The sequence below is a fragment of the Macaca nemestrina genome, chromosome 13 (assembly GCF_043159975.1).
Source record: "Macaca nemestrina isolate mMacNem1 chromosome 13, mMacNem.hap1, whole genome shotgun sequence".
Lineage (NCBI taxonomy): Eukaryota > Metazoa > Chordata > Mammalia > Primates > Cercopithecidae > Macaca > Macaca nemestrina.
Window position 1 is genome coordinate 114,349,510 of NC_092137.1, and position 8,602 is coordinate 114,358,111.

Sequence of the window (8,602 nt, forward strand, 5' to 3'; positions counted from 1 at the left end):
CTAGATATTCTTATTTAACCCAGAATAACAAATTATTCTGAAAAGACACTGTCTAATACCATGTGGATCTAATATTCTTTCCCACTTTATTATAACTGACAGAAGGCCTATCAAAGAGCACAAAATAATATTTCATTAAAATGAGAGGAGATAACTGTATCTGCTCTAACATCATAATTTTCAGATATGCTCCCATTAAATTCAAGACCCTTTTCTGAAGTTGACTTCCAGGTATTGAGACGGGCTGTCTGGGGAACAAAGGGAAATGCCCTCTCTTCGAGAAACCACTGATATTAACTTTGTAGGCCCCCGAAACATGGCAGGATTTGTATCAATTGCTAATCAGACCTGTTTTCTCTGAATTCCAAACTCTCTTTTTTATCTTCTATTCCCTCTATACCTTTGTCTTTCAGGAATGAGAAAACATATACACCCGCAAATATCATGATAGACATCTTACTACCAAGTCACTTGCTAGCCACTCTAATTTTTACTTTACTGAGAGTCAGAATGCCACATGACATGAAATATTGGGTTTTGTTAAGACTCAGAAAGACATCAGTTTTTCAGGTGGAAAACGTATCTTGGGAACGTGTTTGTTGCCAACAGAACAGCCTCGTTGGGGTTCCTATCAAAGTGTTTGGAAGGCTGCTCCAGATGAAAAGCAGAGGAAATGTTCTTAAGCCCTTCCGTTCATCACCTGGGCGAAGCCTGGTCCGTGTGGGGCAGGCTGGAGTGGCTTTGCTTCTCCTCTGTCCCCAGGTCTCACGGAAGCTTGAGCCTGTAAAGGCAACCAAGGTGAACTCACTCATTCCACACAATGGGGTGGATATTTCACCACAGGGTGCTCTTGATAGTACTCTGTCCACTCTGATTTTAAACATCTAAGCAATGGGAGTCCCACCACTTCCCTTGGAAGATTGCCCTACAGTCTAATAGACCTCAACATTAAGAAGATTTTCAATTGGTAATTGGTAATCAACCTAAATTTCCCTTTTCTTAATTTCATCCCATTACTCTAAACCCTATCCCCTTGTTCCACCTAGTTCTTCACCTTCATTAGTGTTTATGCTCTCCAAGTACTAATAGATAGCTGGTAAGAAGAAATACTCTCAGTCGTCATTTAGCTAGCCCATAAATAGTTACTGCTTCTCTGAAAAACATGTCAGTTCCAAAATATATTGTTTTCCTTTAAAACCTTCTTTAATATTAAAAGATTCAAGTATTTTTTAAATAAGCATAAAGAGTCTGGAAGTGAAATGCACAGCAGTCTGTAATGGACTAGAGCAGATTAAATGCATCCTTAATGTGGGCGGGTGATAATGGTACAGCTACATTCACCTTCTTTTGCCCTTTGCACAGATAGAGAACAAACTGTTGAAACAATGGGATGAAGCCTTCCTTCCTACAGTAGTCTATTTCTATATTCATTCTTCTATTTTACCTGTCTACATATATATATGTGTGTATATATATGTGTGTGTGTGTGTATATATATATATATATATATATATACACATATGAATAATAGTACTAACAATTTGTGTTACTCTATAATTACATAAAACATTACAAGGTGGACTTTCAAGTGAAGACCAAGCCTTATTTTATGACTTATTCATCACACTACCTATTCTTTATCAATTACCAATTGGGATTCCTATCGAAGTGTTTGGAAGGCTGCCATGGATGAAAAGCAGAAGAAATATCTTTCAACCCTTCTCCTCATCACTTGAGCAAAGCCTGATCTGTGTGGGGCAGGTCCGGTGGCTTTTCTTCTCCTCTCTCCCTAGGAGAGAAATTTGATTTAATGGCACAGTCTAAAGACCATGTTTTAGTAGCGAACCTTCAAAATAATTTGTTTTAAAAATTGAGGTTTCTCTGCGTGGTCCTTGAGTATCCCAAAACTCTCGCCTTAGTCTCTATGTAGGAAATAATTAGATCCCAATTGTGTCTAGATTCCTGTAGTAGTGGCTTGATTCTGCCTTTATTCCTCAATGTTGTGATACTACTTGATTCTTTTGAGTCTTATCTTGAATTCTAAGTTAGTTTTCTGCTTACAGTCAATCTGATACATGTTTTACATGAATAAACATACCAATAGAATAGAAGAAACATTGCATAACTTTTGGAAAGTTACTCTATGGACAATACCCTAGAACACTTAATTCTGTAAGATGGCATCCTTGTGTTATAAACTATTGGCATTCCTGAAGGCATTTATGTGCCTTTCTAGAAAATGTCTGGTTGAAATAATGAACATTTACAACCATTACCAAATTCAACAACACTTCAGTTTTAGTATGTGGGCACAAGTCCAAGACTAAGTGAGCATCCACCATCTCTATTCTTCCTTCCTTAGGCTACACGATGGAAGTTCTCAAATGTTATATTGATTTGTGAGAATTTTTCTCACATATTTGTAGGTAGCATAGAATACTCTTAAGTTGAAAACAACAGAAGTGAACTCTCACAAACTTAAGCAGAAGGGAGGGTATTGACTGAGATAACACTGTGGCATTTCAAGGAACTCAACAGGAGTTGACCAGCCATGCTGTGGAAGGAGAAGAAAGGCAGCTGGCTTCTAGATCTTCTGGAATAAGAAATAAAATTCATGTGTCTTCTGCTGTGCTGATGTGAATGCACTCATTTTCAACGAGCCCCAGCAAGTGGCCTTCTATGTTTCAAATTTTAAATTTCTCAGAGAGAAACTGGCTCTGTCTGGGCTCCTGTTGAGCATGGTCCATGAAGCAGGCTGGGGATTCAGACTTGAGATATTGGCAGTACAACTGGGACCAGCTTTCGTGCATCAAATATCCCTTCAAGAAATAGATACATGGCTGTGAGAAATCCATACACCGTAGGCGTCTTATCCTCTGGAGTTCAAGTTATATTGCATGGTAGGTACTGAAGAAGATTAATGTGACTTATTGCAACCAATACTTGTTTGATACTGAGATTGGCATATGAAGTTTCTAACGTTTCCTTGGGTCACTGATGGCAGACATTCAAGTGAAAATCTAGGATCTTTTAAGTGTAGCTGGGTTGCAGAATTTCAATCACAATACATCTTGTATATAAACCAAAAATAAAATTTATTTTCTTTATTTTGGTTGCAGTTTATCTAGACTTCTTCCCAAGCCCTCAATCAGTAGTGAATGAGGTAGAGAAGAGAAATTAATTAAATGTCCCATCAAGTTTGGAGCTGTCAGGCCTGATAATTTAAGCTGTCTTTCTCAGTTGGTGTTCATTCTTCCATTTGGATAAAATGCCCAATCTCTTATGTATTCACCCCCCTGCTTCTTCCCCTAAGATGATGTCCTGGTGTGTGAGGAAAGGTGAATGCAATTAATGGATCCTACTGGCTATGAGAGTAAGTAGGACTTCTTACACTCATGTGGAGCCCTTGCATTATCTTCTGACACTCCTGTTACTGAATCCATTTCCTCTCTGATCTCTAGAAGCCTGTTTGCATTCCTGGCCGCAGTCTGGGGCTGGTGAGCTCATGGTCCTTTACTTTGGCTTGCACAGAATGATAGGGAAAGGGTATGCAACTCCTCCTGTGGCCATGGTCTTGGCTCAGGTCTCTTTATCGGTAGAATTCTGAGTCCCCGCCATGAGTTCAATCCAGTTCACTGGCCAGTGGTCCATCCCCAGTGGCTGCTGTGGGGCTGTCTTATCCTGACAGCAGCACCTATGCCTCAACTAACCAAGAGTAGCCAATGAAGCTTAACCAGAGGGCCCCTCTCTGCCTAAATATGTGACAAGGACAATGGCCATTTTGATGTAGGCTTTGTAAGAAAGGTTGGGTCAATTCTTACATTTATTGAGGACAAAAACATATGAAGATTATCTAGGCTATCACCTTTAATATCCAGGGTCTGTTTATTCCGGGCTTTGAGATTTGCTGGACATGTCCATGAGATGAAATATTGAGGTCTAAGATTATTTCCATGTGTGGACAAGACACACTTTACAGAATTTCTCTGATGAGATGATACAACTTGTGATCTGATAGGTCAAGTAGAAATCTTCTCTCCAACAGTAAAATTATATTTGAAATTGTTCAGTGACCAATCTCACCCCAATATCTGTCCTAATCTGGTGAACTATGGGGATTTCCCAAGGTTTCCTAGGCCTAAATGGAAAATCTGATGTTCTTGATGTAGTCTCTGGATCTCCAGAAGTCATTTATTATTACCATATACATCCTAATAGCAGGGAGTTTTTTTCTGACTAAAACTGGTACAATAAATGACCTTTCAATCAAATATAACTATTTGTATTAAAACAACATAAGCAGTTGGACTCCAAGTCTAGCATCGTGCTTTGAGAAGTAACTCAAAGACGTTTTGTCGGTAATACCTCGCCCAAACTCAGTAGCTGGATTCTGACTAGCATTCTCTTTATTGTTTTCTGTTTTAACTACCTTGCCTACGGAAGTCAAAAATGAATTTTCCACATAACTGACTTTTTAAAATGCTGCCTCTCTTTAGTCTCTCCATATGGTATGTTTTCTTTGTAACCAGAAAGTCGTTACAGACTATAAGTAAACAAATAAATGTAAATACATAGATTTTTTTCCCCCCATACTGACCTTTCCAGAGAATGTTATGATTCTCTGTCCTCTGCCACTCATGACTCTTCCGTGGCTGGATCTGACCTGCTTAGAACTCATAAATCCTTAACATTTGGGGGGTGTCTATTCAGCCCAGTGTGCCCGAGTCATGTAAGTTATTTCCTTTGAAAAACGCACATACATTTTCACTGGGTCCACAGGCCTGGGGAGTTTCTGTGGGCCTAAAAGTGAGAATCTGTGTCTCCCAAATCTCTTTCTTCCCTTCATGAGTACTGAGAGCTAGGTGATGTGGAGCCAGGCTCCTGCTGGTACAAGCATCTCCCGCCCTTCTTCTATGCACTCCACCAGCGACATTCACACGCTCATTCATTCCCTCCACAGAGAATACTTGAGCATCCTCACTGTTTCCCAGACAGCGGAGGGTAGAAGGTGGCTAGAAAACTGAATTCTCTGTCTCTCACCACAATTTACATTTAATTCCAGCTAGTGTTGTTTCTCTTACTTGGAGAGGGGTCTAGCTAACGAAATACGTTAAGATCAGATTATGGTCATCACAACATTAGCAAACAAAAGGTATAGAAACTAAACTCACATACCAAGAGTCACCGTGATAGTCTTTATCTTCAAAATTTCTATTAGATTATTATGTCTCGTGCTTGCAGACACACTGAGCTATCGTGTGTTTGGAACATATGGACTAAAACTTGGAAGACAACCTGCATCAGGCATAACAGACACCAAAAGCAGAGATATACAGACCTATGCTAAGGCATTGAGGAGTCCATCTTCCCAAATCACATGATAGCTTCAATCATACTATAATAATTTGCCTCCTACAGATGGAGTTCAAGAGGAACCCATCAATGAATAAAAATATTGCATCACTTAATATAAACCTTTGGTGTATATTACATGTATGATATGATAAATCAAACTATAGTTTAGAATTTTATCTGCTAGCTATATTTATTGACATATGTACTGATTTTAATCTTCAAGATAAGCTTTGTGACTCTTTTTGATAGCATCATTGGTTCAGTCTCTGTATATGTGTATGTTAGATATATTAGACCTGTGTGTGTATATTTATACATAGATACACACACATACTGTAAGCATATATGCCTATACATTTTTTATAGATAAATAAATCTTCTTTGAGCACCTTGTGTTCCATAACTAGTGTTTGCATTTGAATTTTCATAAAAAGTACTTTATTCTTGCTAAATAATTGTATTTAAGACCGCCTGTATAGCAGCATAGTAGAGTTTACTTCTTAAAACATTTGCTTAGTTACCCAAAGAAGTCCCTAAAATTCCAACACGTGGATCCTATAAAAGCACTGACAAATTGGACAAAAAGCAAATTTGGACTTTTCAATATCATCAATAGCTATGAAACAAGCAAGTGGCTCTGATGGTAAGGCTACAGGAAAAAGACTTACTGTTGGGTGATCCTGGAAATCACAGTCTATGGATCCAGACCTGCCAGTCATGGCCCACACTGCCATTTTCCTCTTCCTTATGCGAGGCTGTGGCATATTTACCAAATGACATCTCATGCTGTTTTCACACTATTGTTTCTTCAACGTCTTCTTTAACTAACTTTCATTTTGTTCTTCAATCTGTTGTATGTAGTAAGTAGGGAGTCTATCAACAAATGACTAACACTCTTGGTGACTCTTCTCGCCCACAGCGCTTGGCTAACAGGTGCAAAATAGTGAACTGAGAGACTTTGCGGTGAAAGGATAATTTATTGTAATGGCAAAGACCTCAGCCATTACATTTCAGAAATGGCATCTGGAAGTACCCCTGGAACACCACTCCCCTCAGAACTCTAGAATGGCCACAACATTATGGATTGGCAAAAGTTAATTTTTGACCCTCTACAAAGTTACATGACTTTTTTTGTTTTTGCTCTGGATGGGTGGGGTGAGGTCCCTATGAAGCTAATTGGTATTTTTCATCTGCTAATCTATATCCTATGTGGAATTACTTAGGCAGAACCCCAGAGTCAGAGTGAACTTTTCTTTGTGCTCTTCTCTTAAGCAATTTATTTGTCATTTACTCTATCTCCATCTTTACCAGTTTGCTGTAATTTGATTTAGATTAATGATATGCCAATATGTGAGCCAGGGAAAAAACTTCTTTCCTTTATAGCACCCTATGAATTGATGAAGGGCAATAACAATTTCAAGGATAAATTTGGGCTTGAAAACTGAGTTCCCACCACCTGTCAGTCCCCTGGTGCTTCGCCATCTTATCTAAAGCTTCTTCTGAGACTATCACAGCAGGTTGTCCCTGATTGCTAGTACATTCTCCCAAAGGGGGGACAAGTGTAAGAAGAACATTTGACACAACACAGTCTCTCATGAGATGACTCCCAGTGAAGGTCATTGTTTAAAGCAGAGCCATATTTAGCAGCTCTTCGGGAAAACACCACAGTGCATTTTATAAAACATACCAAGATGGCAAAACCGTTCAGTCCTATTGGAGGAGAGTGTTTATTCTCTATTTCTCCCCTTCTCTAAAATGGGCGATTGCTTTTCTGCCAAAGCGGCTCAAAAGGACCATGGAAGCTAAGGTCCTTCAAAGCTGTTAAATGCATCTTCAAATTTACAATATAATCAGCATGACAAATCTTCCAGTGAAATCTCTGGAGCATCACAGCAGCGCCTGTACAATTCTCCTTTCAGTCAGTATTTTAGTATTCCACACCTTGAGAAACAGAGAAAGCCAATGTGGGCGAGGAAGGCTAAGCAAAACAAAAACCAAAACAGAAAAAAAAAAAAGCCACCACCAACAAAGACAGTGGGGGAAAAAAAAAAAAAGCAAACAGCCACGCGCGCTATTAAGCATATGCCAAAGTAAACAATCGGTGCGGGTTTGCCACGGCTGTGCCCTGCAGGTAGAAGGCAGGCAGCACGGGAGCAAATGGAAGGGGAAAGAGAAAGAGAAGCAGGAAGTGGAGGAGCCGGGAGCAAGGCGGCCTGATTGTGAGCCGCAAGACACACCATCAGCCATGCAAAACAGGACATACCTTTCTGGCTTGCTGGTTCTGTCGGCTGAGACAAAGCAGTCCCGTTCGCAGCGGGAGGCCAAATCAAAATGAAATTTTATTTAGTCTGCACTGTCCCCAGATTGGGTTTCAGAATGACTGCTTTAGGAGATAGCATGGATGTGGCTGATGCATGCTTTGCATATGAAACTGCAGTAGGAAAAGAAATCTACATAATCAAAAAAATCTGTGCTCTGTGTGTGTGACAAAAACCCTGTGGACTCCAGTGATTTTGCTGCCGTGTATGTTTCAAGCAGGCCCTTTCAGGGTTGAAAGACGTTAAAAAAATTTCTAAAAATAATGCTATTAACAAATATTAATAAATCTATAACAGCCTTGTTTATGAAAATATATGCAATTACCTGGTTACAACTCTGCCACATTAAAATAATTGTGATTTCTAGTATATTTAAGAGTGTATCAAAAATCTGTGTGAGAAAACAAATTGAATTTAAAAACAAGTGCAGGCTATTTTTTGGTTTTTTTTTTGGAGAGGGGTTGTTCCAACAATTACGATACTCCCTCAACCTTGATAAAATAAATTAAAAGCTTAAGTCTTAAGCAATATGGAAATTAACACTAGGAGCCTCTTTTGACTTTTCTCTGGGAAGACACTTAATCATATTTAGACATTATTTTTTAAAAAAGGGCAAAAGTCTTTGAAAACACTTTTTAGACGTTGGAAATTATATTTTTGAAATTAAGAAAAGGGACTGTAAAGTGTATATAGAACGCATATCATGGAATCTCTAAATAGAGACATGTGCTGTATGTGTGTATTGTACACACACACACATACCTACGATGGTCTTAATACAGGGTTACCTCCTGCTTTGGGCAGGAAAAGGAAGTGATATTCAAGGTGCTGTGAAACAAGGGGGCAGAATAGAGCCTGTTGGTAAATATATATTATTTCTCAAAGAAATACTTATCCCAGCTTGGTTTTGATAGATCAGTTCCTTGAGG

General features: G+C 39.0%; 1 long non-coding RNA gene across 2 annotated transcripts in view; it reads right to left on the reverse strand.

Annotated features, from left to right (window-relative positions):
* Positions 1-7,857, reverse strand: part of LOC105490149 (uncharacterized) — a 57,757-nt gene extending 49,900 nt beyond the window's left edge. The window contains exons 1-2 of one of the 2 annotated variants that reach the window (XR_011612080.1): positions 7,619-7,857; positions 6,024-7,296 (exon numbers count right to left, since the gene is read on the reverse strand). This is a non-coding gene — a long non-coding RNA (uncharacterized lncRNA). The remainder of the gene's footprint in view (positions 1-6,023; positions 7,297-7,618) is intronic. The other variant, XR_011612079.1, reaches the window with a different exon arrangement.
* Between the last annotated feature and the right edge of the window lie 745 nt (positions 7,858-8,602).